This window comes from Apis laboriosa, unplaced genomic scaffold, assembly GCF_014066325.1.
Source record: "Apis laboriosa isolate Shangri-la unplaced genomic scaffold, ASM1406632v1 scaffold26_cov146, whole genome shotgun sequence".
In the NCBI taxonomy this organism is placed as follows: Eukaryota; Metazoa; Arthropoda; class Insecta; order Hymenoptera; family Apidae; genus Apis; species Apis laboriosa.
The window spans coordinates 1,447,184-1,467,235 of record NW_025222592.1 but is presented as its reverse complement, the minus strand read 5'-3'; the positions used below and the strand labels follow the sequence as shown (position 1 = coordinate 1,467,235).

Sequence of the window (20,052 nt, the reverse complement as noted above, 5' to 3'; positions counted from 1 at the left end):
CCATACAGCGAATCGATCAGTGCCCCATTCTTCGTTTTCCTCACGAGTTTTCCCACTGCTCGACATAGGTGCGGCCCTGTCCTGAAAAAGAAGTGTTCATTTTTCGATGATTAATCCACTATGTGGAGAAACCGCGTACGCGCATGCGTACAACGTGTATCTCTTAAACATACGCGAGCAGAGGCGAATGATGAATTTTCGGGGGTCCCCGAGAAATAGTTAAGAAAACTATGTTTCTAAATGATATAACCCGATTAGACGAAGGGAAATAGATGCATATAAGTACAAATAAACAAGCCTGAACGAATATTTCTATAGAGCAGTCCCATTTTCCTTTTTATAATGAAAGAAACAAGAAACCATTTGTAAAATCAGGATTAATATTCTATAAGACAATTAGAAGTCCTTTATAATATGCATAAATTTTTGTTGAATTTTTGGTAAATTCGTATGTTTGTAAAAGTGAATTAGAAAGGAGTCGAATTTTGCTTAGATCTTATTATTATTTACAATTTTACACTTGATTTAGATGTGTATTTATCTTTGAAATATCGAAAATAGAATAAGTAGCTATTGTATTCACAAATGTTTATTTTAAACCTACTCTGTATGATTCAATGATTTGATGAATTATAGAGAATGAATTGAAATAATTGAAATATTAATTGAGTTCATTTCGAGATAATTCAACATAATGCATATCTTTGTTAAATCAATGTTATATTCTCGATTTGCGTGTAACTTGTAAAATGGGGGATCTATTGTATTTGAAGTACTATAGAACTTTAGAAGAATAAGAAATTTTATATTGCATTTTACATGATGGCGTTAAAGTGCAATAAATAAATAAAAATGATGATAAATAGCGAGGCTCTGAAAGCCTATTTGAAATTTAGAAAGCCACCATTGTTGTATTTTGAAATGAAGCCTCCATTGTGATTTTTGCTTAAATAATGTGTCATAAATAAAATTGACTTCGGAATGATAAAGTAAAAGTAATAGCTAACCTATATTCTGAACTTTATTCTTAATAAAATTAAATATAAAAATGAATATTTAATAAAAATTTTACTATCCCTAACTAAGCATGGAGTATTTTTTCCATTCCAAAAAAAATTCGATTCCTTTTCTATATCAAATTTGTGTTAAATTTTTCTAAACAACACTTAATATCAAATAATAAAAAAAAATTGAAAAAATAAATAATAAATAATAACAAAATTGAATGTAATTTTTTTCCTTTTTTTTTTATTAAAACTTTATTCGATTAATTTGTTTAATATAAAAAAAAAAACCAAAATATTTCCTTTTTTTTAAGAACGAACTAATGATTTTCTTGATGTAAAAATATTCTTAGCTATTCTAAGAAAGAAAGAATTTGACCCACGGATTACACATTCGCCGCTGCCGATCTTAGAACTTTCGGTCACAATATTAAGAAATGGCCGTAACCGAAACAAATCGCTACTGGATCTGTATTTTTTTAATAAAAAATCAGAAAAATGACCGTCTTGCGATTCTGTCGAACATCATATTTGATGCATTCTATAACAATTAAAAAAAAAAAAAAATAGAAACAAAAATAAAAATAAAAAAAAGAACAAAAGAAACAATTGTATTTATTAGAACGAAAGAGCACGAAAGAAGGAAAGAGGGAGATTGATTATCATTTTAATGGAAATAAAATTCTCCTTATTTGTATCAATTTGTCAAAATCAAATCAAAAAAAGAACGTACATACATACACACGCATAAAATATATATACAGTATACATATCCAACATATACAGGGAAAAACATTAGCTTACATACACGAAGGTTTCAATTTCATTCGTGAATACGATAACAATCGATGTTAGTCAGTTGCAGTTGAAAAACACGTGCCATTTATAAAGAAGAAAAAGAAGAAATATTAAATAAAAAAGAAAAAAAAAGACCATCGATACACAATTTTGTATATATTATTTAAAAGAAAAAAACGAATATTTAAACTACGATGATCTAAATGGCGCACATGAGTTTTTCATCAGATTAAACTAGGCAATACGAATGCTTAATGGGAACAAAAAGAACATTGTTTAATTTCCCTTTTCTTCTTATATTTCTTTTTTCTTGCTTTCTTTTATTTTATTTTTTCTTCTTTGTTTTACTTCTTTTCATTATTTGTCCTTTATTCTTTTTTTCATTTTTTTAAATATCTTGTTCATTTTTAAAAAATTATTTTTGTTTTTGATCATGTTTTTCATCTTATCTTTGCAGAGGATAATGCTTCTTAGTAGATCGAGCAAGTGTTTCTTAAATCTTTGTTTTGTTTTTTTTTTTCAAATTTTATTTAGAGATTTCATAATAAAATATAAAAAAATAAAGATAAAAAAATAAAGAAATGAAAAAGAGAAAAATCGTAATAGATGAATACTTCATATTATTTTTATTTTTCAATGTAATGATATTTTCTAAGAACAGAATAAAATAGAAAAGATGGAATTTAGTTTTCTCTGTGTCTCATTTTATAAATTAAAATATATAATATATATTATAAAATAATAAAAAATTAATACAAATTTCTTTTTATATTTGGTATAGGATGAAAAACTAATTTTCTTATTTAAAAAAATTGAAGATTATACAGATATTTTGTTTTTTCTAAAAAAATCTTTAGTGAAAAACAGATTAATTAAAATTTTTCAATGAAAATAAATTAATTTGTAATACAAATTTTTATTTTTTAAATTCTAAATTTTTTAAATTTTAGAATTTTTATTTTTATCTAAATTAACTAACTAATTTTATTATTCAATATTAATTTTATTATTTATTATAATATAAAAATTATATATAAAAATTTGTAATAATTTATTTTTTAAAATTTTGATTAATATTTTATTAAAAAGAAATTATTTAAAATTATTTAAAGTTATTATTCACAAAATTTTATTTTATTTTATCATTATTTTTGTTTTAATTTTTAAAAATATAAATATCTTTATTTTATTTTCTGTTTTGAAATAAGTTTAGTTTCTTTAAAACTTAATGAACAAAAAGTTTTTAACATGAACTGAATATAATTGATAAAGTCTATATTAAATAAGTTTTAAAGATAATATACTTTATATAATTGTACACTATATAATCATAATTTTTAATGATAACAGACTAAAAGCAACAAAAATTGCGTACAGATAAGGCTTGTTCAAATAGAACGCACATTTTCTAAGTAATATTTCAGTTTTGCAAAATAGAAATCGATATATTATCCATATATATATCTCTACTGACATAATTGCTATCATCAGTGTCATCATCGTATTATTTTTGAAAATCTGCCTGCATTATGTGAGTATATACGCCATCATTCTCTTAAACATAAGATGACACTCAATTTATTTCATTATTTCATTAAATTACCATCAAAATACCACTTCTCTATCATAAAAACGAGAGATGGAAAAAAAGGAAAAGAGAAACGAAAAAAGATAGTCTTTCATCATTTAGATGGCTTCATCTTCTTTCAAAATGGAGCATATTCAACTTCCGAGTTGCATAAAAATTGTTATCTTTTTGGTAGAAAGTTATATTTTATACTTATTTTATTAAAATTTATTGATACTGAAAAAAATTGTTAACGTGATGAAAATTGAGAAATTGTCGATTATGAATTTAACAATAGTTTCATATTAATAAAAAATTTTATTGATATAAAAAACTATAAAAAAAAATTAAGTTTTAAAAAAATTAAAAATTTTTAAATTTAAAATTATAATTTTGAAACAATTTGGAAAATTTTATGATTAATTTTATAATAGTGGAATAATGAAAATTTATGTAGAAGAAAAAAAATTTTTATTAATTTAATTACGGATTATTTTATTATATATTACTCATTTACATATTTATTTTAATTCTTTTTATTTAATTTTTCTCAATTTCTTGTTAATACATAATAATGTTTCCTACAAAAAATTACATATTGTATTGTGTAAGAGTGTAGAAATTTATGCATTCGGTAATACGTGTAATCTCAGTAAATATTACTACAGATAGTATTTATGATACTCGTATTGAAAGATACGCGACAATTTAGAGATTTATTTTCTACATAAATAATATATATTATATATGTAATAAGTTGTTATTTCAAATATAAATTAATTTTATTTTAATATTTTAATTTTAGAATAATAAAAAATATTTTATTTTATTTTTTTTCATTCAAAATTATATTTAAATTTAATTAAAAAATATGAATTTTTTACTGATTTTTATTGATCAATTTTGTTATTGATTTTGATGATTTTACATTATATTTTATTTAAATATTGAATTAAATAAATTAAATAAAAAATTTATTTAAATATTGTAATTAATATTATTATATTTAAATAACATTAAACACATTTTAATATTGAAATTTGAATATTGAAAGTAAAAGGAAATAATTAAACATATGGTTATGGTTTAAGAACATTTTCTTAAAAGTCAATTCAAAATTATTAGTACTATTTCATTCATGAAATTTGTTTAAAATTTGTTGAAATTTATTTGTTTTGACTTTACTTTTATTTAAAAAAAAAATAGTTAAGAAAGTTCATATAATTTGAAATTCATTTTAAAAGTCATTCTGAGGTCACTTATAGTATATAATTTTATTACATATTAAATCTTTGACCTTTATATTATTTGACCTTACATCTAATCTTGTTCGATTTATCTGTAAAATTAAGATTTTAAAGTGACAATATTTGAATAAAAAGTTAAGAATAAAATATTTGAATAAAAATTTGAATAAAAAGTTGAATAATAAATATAAAAATATAAGTTTATATCAAAAAAATTAAAAAATAATAGAATAAAATTAATTTATATGTATTAAATATTTAAATAATAAATATAGATTTATCGATGAAATTTTGTACGTTATGAATAAACATATGTGATTTAACAAAATAAAATTGAACTGTCTTATTACAATTAACAATGCGATTGATATGACAAAAAAAAATTGTCAACTTTCGAAAATATTATTTAAGTTGATATTTCTAAATATACTTAATTTTATTTTTAAAGGAAATTTTACTTTTATCTTTCAGTATTATTTTGCATATTTATCACAGCATTAATTTAATTTATCATTGTATCTTTGCATTGTTACCAAACAATCTGGTAATAATTAATCAATGTCTTTCAAAATAAAAAATTAATAATAACATTTTAAATTGTACTTAAAAAAAAGATTTATTTAACTTGAAAAAAAATGTTTTTCTTACAATAATTATGCTTTGAAGACAAATTTACTTATCTCTTTGTTGCGATAATTTCACTTTTTAACACTTTTACATGATTGCTACATAAGTTTTATCATTACTTATTTCAACAGGTACATTAATATGATTGATATAATAACTATATAAATAACTAGAGCTGGAGAAAACTTGAAATAAATCAAAATAAAAAAAAATTTCTATAAACAAATAGATTTTATAATATCTAAATCATGAATAAATATTATTTATTATTTATTTTTGGATTCAATGTAAATAAAATATTTATATTTATGTTATATATAATATAATATATATTAATAAATTGTAATAATATATAATAATAGCATAATTTTAAAATATTATGTTGTAATAATGTCAAAATTAAAAAGTATTTATTTAAAATACTATTATTTAATATACTATTAATATACTATTCTTTTTATTTTTATATTTCTTATATTTTAATGAAATATCAATTTCAAAATGATATTTATACGAATTCATATTAAAATATACATATATTTGAAATTCTGATATTTATTTAAATATATCTATTTATTCATTTTACTAAAAATCTATTTTTCTCGATCTATAAATAATTTTATTAAGAAAAAAAAATTATTTAAATATTTTATGTTACATTCATTACATCATATTATTGTATATCGTTATTGTAACGCCAAATAAAAATATAACTTTCACAATCACTGTATTTAATTCAATTTAAAATTTATAATTAATTTCAATATCATTGATGTGCCAAATTAATTAACTTCTGAAACAAACATGTATATTTATTACATATATATTTCTAAACAAACATATTTTCCATAAGATATAATTCTGTATTACAATAAAATAAAAAAATATCTTTATCATTTCTTTGGAAATAATTAATATTCGTTTAATATCAAAATATCATGGTATACAAAAGATTATTAATTTATTACATTTATTTATGTAAAATATTCATCATAATGAATAAAAACATATTATTCATTTAATACAGAATAAGTGATAAATTAAACAATGAAATTTAACATAAAAATATAATAATTGATAATAAGACAATAAGAGAGTAAGATAGTAAGACAAAAAAAGAATTGACAACAAGAAAAGGAATCAATTGAATATAATAATTTATTGCAACAAATAAAGAACGAATAAACTGGTTTTATCTGTAAACTATGTTGTATTCTGAATATTTTTGCAATATTGAATTTCGTCAATTGTAATTTATACATTTATTTGTTTAAAATATTTGTATTGTGCAGAAAAAAAACAATATGCATTAAATAAATAAAATATTATTAAATAAAATTATAAAATAAAATTTATTTATTTGAAATTAATTTTAATATATTAAAAAACAATCAATTTAATACATATGGTATATTGCAGAAATAATCTCTGGCGCGTCATAGTGTCCGAATATTAATGTAATTACTATATACAAGGTGACTTTTGAAAAATCAATTTAATTGAAACCAAAAGAAATTTAAAAATTGTACAAAAATATCAAAATGAGAATTATTTATTAAGTTATAAGCCATTTAAATTTATATTAGCTGAAAAGAAACATAGATAAAATAGATATCTTTATCTCTATTACACGTCATGTCATTCTGTCTCTGTCTCGCTTTATCTAACGCGAACTTAAATTACTCATAAATACTTAATAAATAAGCCTCAACTGATATTTTTGTATATCAACTTTTCTCTTTGTTTTTACCTTTGGAATCGATCTTCCAACGGAATATGACGTGCCTCATGAGCATATCAACATTCTGTATTGTAACAAACGTGTTACTCAAGTCGAATTCCCAGATAAGAAAACAGTCGGTCATACAATCGAACAAGACACGCATCATTTTGTCAATATTGTTTACGCGTTATACGATTTTCAAAAAATATGGACCTCAAATAACGGTGGGATGAACACGTGCCATCATATTATCAGCATGGAACAACACGATCGATGGATGACGTATAAACGTGCGGGTTTCGATTCGACGGTTTTGGGATGATTTCTTATCGTTGCACGAGGTATACGCGCGTTCGCAACACATTTTCACAATCAGTGGCATTGAGAACAGGCTGCCGGATACTAGTTTTACATCGCGAGTTAATCGAAGTCAAATGTGCATTGGATGTGTGGAAATTTGGTGAAAAAAAAGTATGTAAAATTTAATTATTTATATATATTTAAATATAATTTTCATAATATTATGATTGTAAAATAAAATTACAAATATTTTTGTGAATGTTATATTGTTAAAATTTTGGTTTAAACAATAGAGGAAAGAAGTAGGAAGTGCAAGGAAGAGAAAAGTTGAAAATTTTTCTTTAATGTTTTGATATTAAAGTGTGCATGGAAAAATAAGAAAAAGAAAGTAAAATTTTTCGAAACTGAATTAATTACAAGTATTAATCTTTTTTGTTTTTATTATGAGATATACAAAATATATTTGCAAAGATATAAAGTGAAAAATAAAAATTTCATAATCTTCTTTTTCTAAAATATATAAAATATATATTATTTGTAAAAGATATTGTAATATGTTGATATTGTATAATTTCTTTTAAGAAATTGTAAAAATTTATAAATTGAAAAACTAAAATAGTTATTTTTAAAATTTACAAAATAAAAATTAAACAATTGAACAAATTTTTTTTTTAATTCAAATTATTAATTAAAGAGAAGAAAGAAGAAGAGAAAGAATAGAGAAAAAAAAATCTTAGAAGGAAACAAAAGAAAAATCTTGAAGAAATTATTGCCAGACTAAAAAAAATAAATTATTGCATACTTATTTTCATAATGAATCCAACATAAAAAATCATCAAGCATTACTAATTTATATTTTTTTCTGAATGTATTACACTTTCTCTACAAACACTGTTATTCAAATGTAAAGTAAGTCAATTGAAAAAGTGTTATTAAAATCTTTCCAAGACGTTACCAAAATTTTCATTATAAAAAAATAATTCTACAAGAAACTATAGAGATAGAAAGTTCTGTGAAAGAGTATATATAGAAGAGTATATGTAGAACATACCGTATATTTATCAGTTTAGTGTGAAAGATTCCATTCTGAGAGAGTTGTAAGAATTATTCTTATCTTGATGACTAAAGAGAATGGAAGAAATATTATTGATATGTGGAAAGGAGAGTTACTTCAAGAAACAATTTGAATAGGAAAATTGATCGATTTGATTATTTGAATGTATTTAAAGAATAAGTTATCAATATAGCTTTGCATCACGAATGTATTCGTACAATTTTTAATTATCAAATTTGATTTATCCAATATTATTGAAAAATTTTATAATTTTCTTTAACTAACAAACTCGATTTAAGGAATGAAAAAATAAAAGATTTAATTTTTAATTTCGGCGAATTAATTTCATAATAAATTAAAAAATTGATTTAAGGGAATTTTAATAAATTATAGAACTTCTAAATTTGAATCAATTTTTAATGAATTTTTAATTTAATTTTAATTTAATTAATGGGAATAGTCGTTTATTTATTTTAAAATTTCATTTTCATATTCCTTTGAAAAGGATTTTTATTTTTGTTAAAATTTTTTATTAAAAGTTATTTTAAATGATTGATTATATAATGAAATAGAAACTTCAATAGATATTCCTATAGATTTCTTTTCATATTTTTTTTAAAGTAAAATAATAAAAAAATCGTTACAGACTTATATTTCTTATAAAAAGAGAAAAATATTTTTGTTTACGAAAAATTAGAAAAATAATGACATTTTAATGTTAACTTATTTTTTATTATTACTCAAATAATCCCAATCTGAAAAACATTATTGATTGAGACTAAAATAAATGAAATCTAAAATAGTTATTCCATTTATTTAATCTTATACACATTATATTCTATGATATATTTCTAAAAATTAAGATTTTTAAAAAATAATTTATTTTGATAATATTATAGCTTAAGTATTAATATTTCAATTATTCATTTCATTATTGAATTCAAGATTATATATATATAAATTTAGAAAAATAAAATAATCTTTACTAATCTTAAACAGTGATATATCGATATTCATTATTTATTATATATACATTATGCTCGCTATTATTATTTATCATTACACTTAAAAATAATTAAATAAAATATTAAATATAATATTAAAAATTAAATATAATATTAAAAAAGATATAATTTCTAGTCAAATTAATGCTTCCAATAATCATATTATTTCTTGTTGAACTTGATCTTGCTTGCTATTGCTCATCGTTTAATCACTTCAGATTCTTTGAAGTTTAAAGGCTTTTTCATTGATGACGATAGTGATATTTGTTCCGATTGAGATCGATGTTCATTCTCGTGACGAGATTCTTTGCAAATTTTACTATTGTGTCCAATAGTACTGCAATTCCAACAGTAAAATTTATCAATATTGTTCTTAGCATAAATAGTATCATCTTCATTGTTTAATATCTCCAAAACGTATTCTGAAATGTGTGAAGGATTGCGTAAAGTCATCATTGCTGCAGATGTGAAACACATTTTTGAACCAGAAGTAATTGTATCTTTTTCCATGTTAAGTTAATGGGAAATGGTAATAGAATATCCTTTGTTCTGAATTTTGAGAAGCTTGTTACTGTTCGAAGTAACTGCCTGCTGTCTTCAGACGTCATTCGATGTTTAATACTTCATATGTTTCTTTCAAAGACGGCAATTCTTCATATTATTTGTTCTAGTAATCTGTCAAGAAAAAATTTAAAATTTAATCTTTTTCCATTTTCTTAAAATAAGATAATTTAATGTTATTAATATATCTTTTGTGAATCATAAATTAAACGACTTATTCAGTCGATAAATTTCCTTACCGATTCGTCTTCACGAATTTTTAATTGAAAAATTTCCTTTTAAAAATAGATGAAAAATTCTTCTCAGATCATTTCTTTAAATATCTTGATAAGTCTGTAACGTTTCTTGAATGTTTTATTTTCAATGCTAATTCCAATCCGATAAGTTTTTTTCACACTTCGCGAAAATTGAAAATAGTGAATTCTTGCTAATAAACGTGGGAATCGATGCAGCAGCAGATCTAATACATTGCTCATGTTAATAAGATCATAGAATCATCGAAAGTATAAAAGTCGAAAATCGAAGATAAAAATCGAAAATCGAAGATAAAAATCGAAAATCAAGTTTATTTCCAAATCTTTCATCGAACAAATATAAATATAATATATAAGCCTAGAATTAACTACAATATGAGTTGCAATCTATCGACAGTATATCTCTGTCACCAGTTTCTATTATGAACCGGAAGGGTGCGGCTGCGTAGTTACAATTCCTTCAGGTTAGAAATGGTTAATCAGGTAAATTCAGTGTTGTTAATTGCAATAGATAAACCGACGTATATCTAATGCCGGGAGCTACTAAAAATGTTAGTAATAAACCTCTTAAAATGATCGTTAAACCTTGAGCGACAAAGGTATACCGTTATGGATTTGCTGGACTGAATATTATAACTGAACTTTATCATGAATAAGGTATATATATATATATATTGAATTTTTATATTCATCTACTGTACTCGTCATATTTTGTTGACAAGAAAATTTTTCGATATTCTAAAAATTTAATATTTGTTGCCAAAAGTTTCTTATTGATTTATTTTCTATTATTCATGATTTTTCAAAATGAAAATTTTTGTTTAAAATTTTATTTATTTGAACTCCGATTCGAAAAATTAAAACTAAAAACCGATTATTTCTTACTGAAAATTATTGAAAAAAAATTGTTTTTCTATTTTTCTAATGAATATAGAAATTCGATTATATATATATATATATATATATATACTATAAATCATACAATTAATATTGTTTGATGTTGCGAGATCTATTAGTATCATTAAATGAAAAATTTTGAAAGGAATATTGAAATGAAGTTAAATTTTGATTCTGATAAAAAATCTAATTTTTTTCGATTTTTTTATCTGAATCCTGATTTGAAGCTGAAAATCGATTATTCTTTTTTTTCATTAAATTCTTATTAAAAAAATTGATATATTCATCTAATTCATTGTTCGTTTGTTCTTCAAGAATAGCAGATATAAATATTCCATTGTATATAGATATATTCTATATATAAATCGTACAATTAATATACAAATTGTCCAGTGTAGTGATCGCGATATCTACAAGTAAACTGTTATCAGATTATTTAATTCTTTTCATATAAAAAAGAAAAGCGGGAATCAAAAAATAATGTGAAATAATATAATAATATAATAATATAATAATATGTTACTTACTATATGCAATTATTTGAAACGTACTGAAGAAACTTTAATATCTTATATCGTACAAAACTTGTCGTTCAACTGACCCTTCTGAGTTCTTACAGTCCTTTTATACCCTAAAATTGGGGAAAAACGAGTAGTAGAAATAGAAGGGAAAGTATGACCAACATGAAGAAAAATTTTTCATGGGGAAATTTTTATTTCCCGTTGATCTTGAATTTTCTCAAAAGTTAAGCCGTGCGTACGATCTTTAAATAAGAAATTTGATTTGATGTACATCTAGAAATAAAAAAAGTTTATATTAATTTATATTAATCTTAAATGGTAATATATATATTTAGTGTATATAATAGATAAATATAATTAATAGATAAATATAATTGAAAAAAATTAAATCTTTTTGAATGGTAATAGTTTAGTCATTATCAAATTAAAAAATATTAGAAATATTAAGTAATTGATAATCTAACCATAGTATTATTAAATATATTAAAATAAAAAAATAACTAATTTTTTTTAATATTAATAAATATAAAATAATTTTGATTAATATTTTATTATTTAAAAAAAGATTAATTTTAAAATTGTCTTTAATATTATTAAAAATAAATAAAAAAATAGCAATATTTAATTTATAAATAAATTATATGATAGACTATATGAAAAATAAGGTTCTTGTGAAATGATAAGGATTTAACTTTTTAATATATATAATAAATTTAATAATATATAATTATAATAAAAATTATATTAATAAAATAAAATAATATATAATTTATAATAATATATAATAATAAATTTAATTACCTTACTTAGAACATTAAAATAAATTTGTTGGATAATAATTTTTCATTCCATTTTCTGTTATTTTTTATATTTTGTAATTATTTATATATAATCAATAATGATTGTTGAATAAATTCATTAGAAAGATTCATTGATATTTTCCAACCATGGATAGATATTTTCCATCAAAAAAGGCATTTTCTGTTATTAGATAATACATCTAGAATAAAAATAAAATTAAAAAATTAAAAATTTTTTTTTTTAAATAATAAATAGAAATGAAAAAAATGAATGAAATGATATAATAATAATAATAGAAATAACTAATAATAACTAATATAATTCTTAAAATATTAAAAAATTTGTAATTTATTAATTCACTAAATTTAATTAAAAAATTATGAATAAAAAATATAAATAATTCGATATAAAAATGATATAAAATTTATATATTCATATAATATTGAGAATAAGAAATTTAATATTTATAAATAAATTATATAAATACATAATATATAATAATTATCTTTAAATTCTTGGAAATCTATACTTATATAAATTCTTGAAATAAATTTTCAAGTGTATCAGTATTTGAATCATGTTAACTATGCATTTAGATAATTTATTTAATTTATGTGCATATGTTTCATATTGTTCATGCAAGATAACCAAATGTTAATCTTATTTATAAAAATAGATCAGAATTAATTATTAAAAAAATGATCTTTCTGTTATAATATTAATATAACTTATTTATATTATATTATTATTATTATTTATATTATTTATATTATATATATTATTGAATATAATAAAAATTCATTAAAATATTAAAATATAATAAAAAAATTCAGAACTTAAATTAATGTTTTTTTTAAAAAAACATATTATAGATAATTGAAATATAGTCTTTCGAGTCCACTCAAATTTAAAAAATGCTTTTTGAATTTACTAAATTTGATTATTGAATTTATCTAATAATATTTGAAAAAAGTTATATATATAGGCTTTAATAATTTTAAAATCTATAAATTCAATAAATTTTGTAGAATTGTAAATTGATATTCGATATTATTTTTCATAACATTATAATTTCCAAGAATTAAAATTCTAAAAATGTATATATATTGTACAAAATTAATTAAAAATAAAACTTTTATTACTTGAATATTATTAATAATACATAATAGTATTAATAATATTCGAATATATTAATCTAGATAAATATGTTAAAATATATGTACATATATATATATATATATTTATATATACACATAAAAAGATATATAAAAATTATATTATTTATAAAATTAATATTATATATATACATTCTTTTTATATATATTTTATATATTGTGTTTCTAATAATTTTTTTTATAATTATTTTAATTTTAAAATTACTTACCTTTTACAAAATATTTTAAATGATAAATAGTGGTCTTTAGAAATATTATATATAAATATCACATATAGAAATATAAAAATATATTATCATATTATAAAGTAAATTTGTCGAAACGAAGAATGCGTACTGCTAAATAAATTGATACTAATTCGAAGCACTTGTAACAAACTGAGGATATCTACACAATAGCAAGTATCCATGCTTGTAAACAAAAGTAACCATAAATCACATCATTAATATGACTTCGAGTTATGTTTATAACCAAACGACGAAATAAATTTCAGTAAACGAAATCTAAGCAACATTCAACGAAGATAAATTTTGAATATCAATAATAAATGATCTTGATTCAATTGAATAATTTTAGAAAATTAACTTATTATAAATTCAATTGATTACTGGGCTACATATCTAATTAAATAAAAATATAAATTCATTTTATCAAAAATGAAAAGTTTAGAAGATAATTACTTGAATGATTTGAAATAGAATAACTTTCTAATAATTAAAAATTAATTAAAATATATATTATATTATATTATATATTAATATAAATATATATCAATAATAATAAATTAAGATTTTTTAGAAAATTTTTTTTATTATGGATTTTTCAATATCCTAATTATAGTCAATATAAAAAATTAAATCGAATAAAATTATTAATATTGATAATCCATAAAAAAATATTTCCAAAACCTAAAAAAAATTTCAATTTAAAAAAATTGAAAAATTCTTAAAACATAAATTAAATTTTTTATAAGATACATTTTAAGATACAAAAAAAATTTCGTAATATTGTTTAATTTATTTTTTTAATTTTTATTAAAAATATTTCAAACTTTTATAAAGGACAATAAAAAGAAAATATAATTTTAAACTCAATAATATAAAATATTTCTAAAAAATTTTTCAAAACATAATAATAAAATCTAAACTTTGTTAAGATTTTAAATAATACTATAAAATATTAATATTCGAAGAACCTTCGAAAAGTCTGTTTTAAAATGTCACAAGGATCGAGTAATGTGGCAATGTGATAAAGATAGAATAATCCCTCTATCTGTGTCTCTCTTCACCTATCGTAAATTTAAAATTTAATAAACTTTAACCGACATCATTATATTCTAATCTTTGCATTTGTTCTCCTATCCTAAAATCGACCCTATTCAAAAGTACAAAGTTAGAATATAATATAAGTTCTTTAGAATATATAAATCACGAATATATTAACACTTCACCAATTAACAATAAGATCTAAATCTATTAATAGTAATGCAAAATTTAATAACAAATTTCTTTAAAGCTTTCTTTAAAAAAAGAAGAAATTATAAAATATTAATTTACAAACATTTCTATCAATAATTAACAACCCACCTAACTTTAAAAATCTTTTCACAGGGATAAAAGAATCGTTAAGTGCCTCCACGCCTCCACTTAGAAGCAGGTGCATCCAGTGGCAAGATATATTTTCATAAAGGCTGAAAAAACGATCCCACGGGTACTCGCCAACGAGACTCTTGGAACACAATCCCAATCGAACCCTAATCCAACCAAGATCGGGGAAGGAAAAGGGTTATCCATGTTAGTGCGCGTGTCCAAGGGCGTCGCCACTCGCGCCACTTCGTAGGGCGGTGGACAGGGACGCGGTAGTCGCGGTGTGGACGCGACCCAGTGCTCGTGTTCATCGTTGGAGGATCGTTGCCGAGAAGATGAGCCTGGCGCGCCGGGAAGTAAGTACCTCTAGGGTTGTGTTGGGGCGGGTTGACGAGGGGAGGGTTGGCCACGCGTACACCGTCCTCGATTCAATGTCCCATGGACGGTGGAGGACGATCGATCCGACACCGGGATGTTCCCCGTGGAAAAACACCAAGTTTCATCGCGTGTCTGAAAGCCTCGTGGACACGATCCCACGAATGGAGTCCGCGTGTCTGCGTAGAACGAGCTGGATGGAAACGTTTGATCGAACGTTGAGGACGATGACTTGGGAGGGGAGAAGGGTGGATATATGGTGGATACGTTTTGGGAATTTATGATTCGAGTGGACATGAAAATTTGGTATAGATAGTGATTGAGGTTTAATTGAACTTTGTGGACTATGTAGATGATAACTTGAGGGGGAAAGGAGTAGATACATGGGAACGTGATTTTGGAAATTTATGATTCGAGTGGACATGAAAACTTGGTAGATAGTGATTGAGGTTTAATCAAACTTTGTGGACTATGGTGAGTTAGAGAGAAAATGGATAGGAATATAGTTTTAGAAATTTCAATTCAAGTAGATATTATGAATATGAGAATTTGGTGAATAATAATTGAATTTTTATTGAGTTGCACGTTGGATAATATTTGGTGAGTTAGAGAGAAAGTGGTTTTGGAAGTTTATGATTCGAGTGAACATGGAAGTTTGATGTATAGTAATTCAGGTTTAATTAAATTTTGATGAATTAAAGAGAGAGAAAATATATAGTACAATGTAGTTTTAGGAATTTTGTGATTTGAATGGATATTGTGAATATGAGAGTTTAGTGGATAGTAATTGACTTTTGAGTGATTGAATTGAATGTTGGAGATAATATTTAAAGAAAAGATAGTTTTGAAAATTTATGATTTCCATGGACATGGAAACTTGGTAGATACTAATTGAGGTTTAATTGTACTTTATAGACTATGTAGACGATAAATTAGAGTTAGAGTGGATACATGAGAATATGATACATGAGAAGATAGAATATGAGAATTTGGTAGATTGAATGATTGAATTGAATTAATTGGAAATAATATTTAAAGCGAAATTGGTTTTAGAAATTTATCATTCAATTAAATATACGAATTTCGTAAAACGTGATTGAGATTTAGAAATAATGATTTAGAATGGATGCATGAAAGATAGGAGAATGATTTATTTTGGATATTAAAATTTAATAGATAGTAATAGTTTTGAAAACATTGAACACAATACTTAAAAGCTAGGAAGATAGAATTTTTAGAAATTTATTATGAATGGATATTATGATATATAAAAATATGGGGATAATAATTGATCGAAGTTAAGGATGATAATTTAGAAAACGAATGGATATAACGATGTATATCGTTATATATATAGTTCTTAAAATTTATATTTAGAATAAATATTTTGAACAGTTGTATAAATAATGATTAAGATTTAATTGAACTTTGAAATCGATGACTTAGAGAAAGAATAGATAGTAATTTTTCTATATTCTGAAAATAAATATGAATTTAAAATCTAAAAACTCAAATCTAAAAATTTTATTGAGTTTAAAAATCAAAATTTTCAAATTAAATCTATTTGTGATTTGAGTGAATATTGTAAATATGAAAGCTTTTGCATAAATAACTCAATGATTTTTTATCTTTGATTCTTGAACGTTAGTGATGATAGGGAAAATAGTTCTAAAAATTTATGATTTGATTAAATCAAATAATGTGAAAGCTTAGTAAATAATGATTTTTTAATTAAAAATTACAAACAATTATAATTTAGGAAAAGGATACATGTAGTGGAATACTACATGAGAAAATAATTTTGGAAATTTATGATTCGAATATTGTAGAATTTTGGATTTGAAAGTTTGATAGATATTAAAGCTTAATCAAACAATGGAAACGAAAATATTAGAAATTTATAAATTGAATAAATATTTGGTGGATGATGATTAAATTATGATTGAATATTAAGAATGATGATTTAAACGAAGGGTGAAATATAAAAATGTATCAATATATATAGTTATAGAAATTAAATTAGAATAAATATTATAATTTTAATATAATAATTTAGAGAAATATAATAATTTAGGGCAAAAATTTTTAAATTTATAATTCGAATAGATATTGTGTATATGAATTTGGTAAATGGTATTGAATTTTAATTGAAGATTGGAGAGAATGATTTCGAATATTGTAGATACTGGAACTTATGATTATGCTTGAAATTTGACTGAATATTGAAGACCATAACTTAAAATTTGACTCGTTTTGAAAACTTACAATTTAACTTATAATTTAAATGGATGCCGTAGATATGAAAATTTAATAAAGGTTAATTGTGGTATTGATTGGTTTTGAATAATAGTTAGATGATATTTGGCAATAATGGAGTTTAGGAAATATAGGTCAGAATAGTAGTCAAAGTGAACCAGAAATACAGTTTTGTTGGGTATGATATTGGATGCATGGTTTAGATTTGTGTAATTTGTGCTTTTAAAAGAGTTCAAGGATTTTGTATTGAGGCAGAAATATATTTGTAGATATATAAATTCATGTTTTTTTTCCTTTTGAGATTTTTTAATTAGAATGTGATATTTAATTTAATATAATATGATTGAAATAGAGTTTTTTTTAAATGAAATAGAATTTTGTTGAAGTAAACATATTGAGATACATATTGATTTTCTTTAGCTTATCTTGACCTTTCTTTTTTTTTTCTGGAAATTTTGATCAGTTGAGTTTTAGAAATTTTGATATACTTGAGATAGATGATTTTATTGAGTTAGTTAGATAGACAATTCTTTAATTGGATACTAATTTGTTAGATTTGAAACACATAAAAATTGAAATATATATAATTTAAAAATATTGTTGTAGAATATAAGATTATAATAAGATATTATTGTGAAAAATTTTTTTTCGATATTTTCGATACAAATATCAGTATAAATATTTAAATTTATTATAGGTAGAACTTATTATACAGAATTTTTTAAGAATGATAATTAGAATCTCTAAAATTTGTATCTCTAAATATGTGGAGATTATGATTAATAATTCTTGGAAAATTTATATTTTTTTACTATCTATTAAGGATGCAAAATATAAAATTCCTTTAAATGATTTAATCAACTATTTTCTTTTATAATAATAAATATTTATAATCATATTTTTTTCAATTCTTTGCATAATCTCTATATATTTTTCAATATTTAACCAATCCTTTTCATTATGATATATTTATATTAGTTTTTTTCTTATTTTGTAAATATAGTATGTAGCATATTCAAAACTTTAAATAATCTTTTTATAATCACCTATATATTTCTTCAATATTTGATCTCAATTTTTGTTACTGTAATTAATATAATATTTACACAATATTTCTTTTTTTATTATAAAATATAAAAATCTCATATTTTTCATCGATATTAAACCAAAAATTTAACAAATTTTAATTTATTTTTAATTTTATTGTTTTAAAAATTTATTTCAAACAATAATTCTTCTTTTTACTGTATTAATTATAGTATCATTAGTGTGATTCTATATTATTTAATTAAATAATAGTTTATATTTTTAATTCACATGAACTAAAATTGAAATAAAAATAAAAATTTATTTCATATCTAATTTTAATATAATATGATGTTTTTATCATAATGTTTTAGCAATTAATTATAAATATTATGTTTAATCATTAATCTCATAAATTAAAAATTTAATTAATAGTGCTTCAATCATCAATATGATTCCATTGATCATTATTATAATTTTTTTTAATTTTCAATTCCAATCACTAATAAGTAAACTTAAAATAAAAAAATAAAATCTATTTCAAATAAAATAACTTTAATTTTATTTCTTTATTTATATTCCATTTATTTATATTACGTATATATATATATCATATCATAAAATTTTAAGATAAAAAATTCCAATTCGAATTATTATTTCCAAAATTCTACTTTCTCTCCAGTCATTAAGCAATAATTCCTGATTTATTTATATAATCATCAATTTTATAAATTAAAACGAAATTTAAAATTAAAATAAATTCCAATTTATAATATTTCAATTGTAATCTATGATATATCACCGATATAACATCATTATTATTATAAATTCTTCAATTTTATAAATAAAAATATGTATAATATGCGATAAATTAATAATGCATCCCATTATTTTTAATAAGATTGATGCAATTTATGTAATTTTCTTAAGATTGATGCAATTTATGTAAATTTTATCATACTTATCCATATAAAATATCTTTTTCATAATAATGTAGGAATTAGAATAATAATGTAGAAAAAGATTAACCGCAATTTATATTTCTTTTACAAATTTCATTTATTTATATAAAAAAATGAATGCGACAAATTAATACAAATATTATAAAATAATGTTGTTTAATAATGAACAGATTTCTGATGTTGTTTCGAATTTGAATTTGGCCGAAAAATTGCCTATTATATTAAATAATTTAGCAGATAAATGCAAAAGAATTTTTATTATTATTAATTATTGTTAATTTTTGCTAATATTCCAAAAATAGTAATTTTTTCCC

The 20,052-nt window shown here is 21.4% G+C and overlaps 1 protein-coding gene across 2 annotated transcripts in view; it reads left to right on the top strand.

Moving 5' to 3' along the window:
* Nucleotides 1-3,141: 3,141 nt before the first annotated feature.
* LOC122713991 overlaps nucleotides 3,142-20,052 on the top strand; it is a 37,934-nt gene continuing 21,023 nt past the window's right edge. The window contains exons 1-2 of one of the 2 annotated variants that reach the window (XM_043934922.1): nucleotides 3,142-3,333; nucleotides 15,144-15,475. The gene's annotated coding sequence lies outside the window, so the exon portion shown is untranslated. Of the gene's footprint in view, nucleotides 3,334-6,899; nucleotides 7,438-15,143; nucleotides 15,476-20,052 lie in introns of those variants that run through there. The other variant, XM_043934921.1, reaches the window with a different exon arrangement.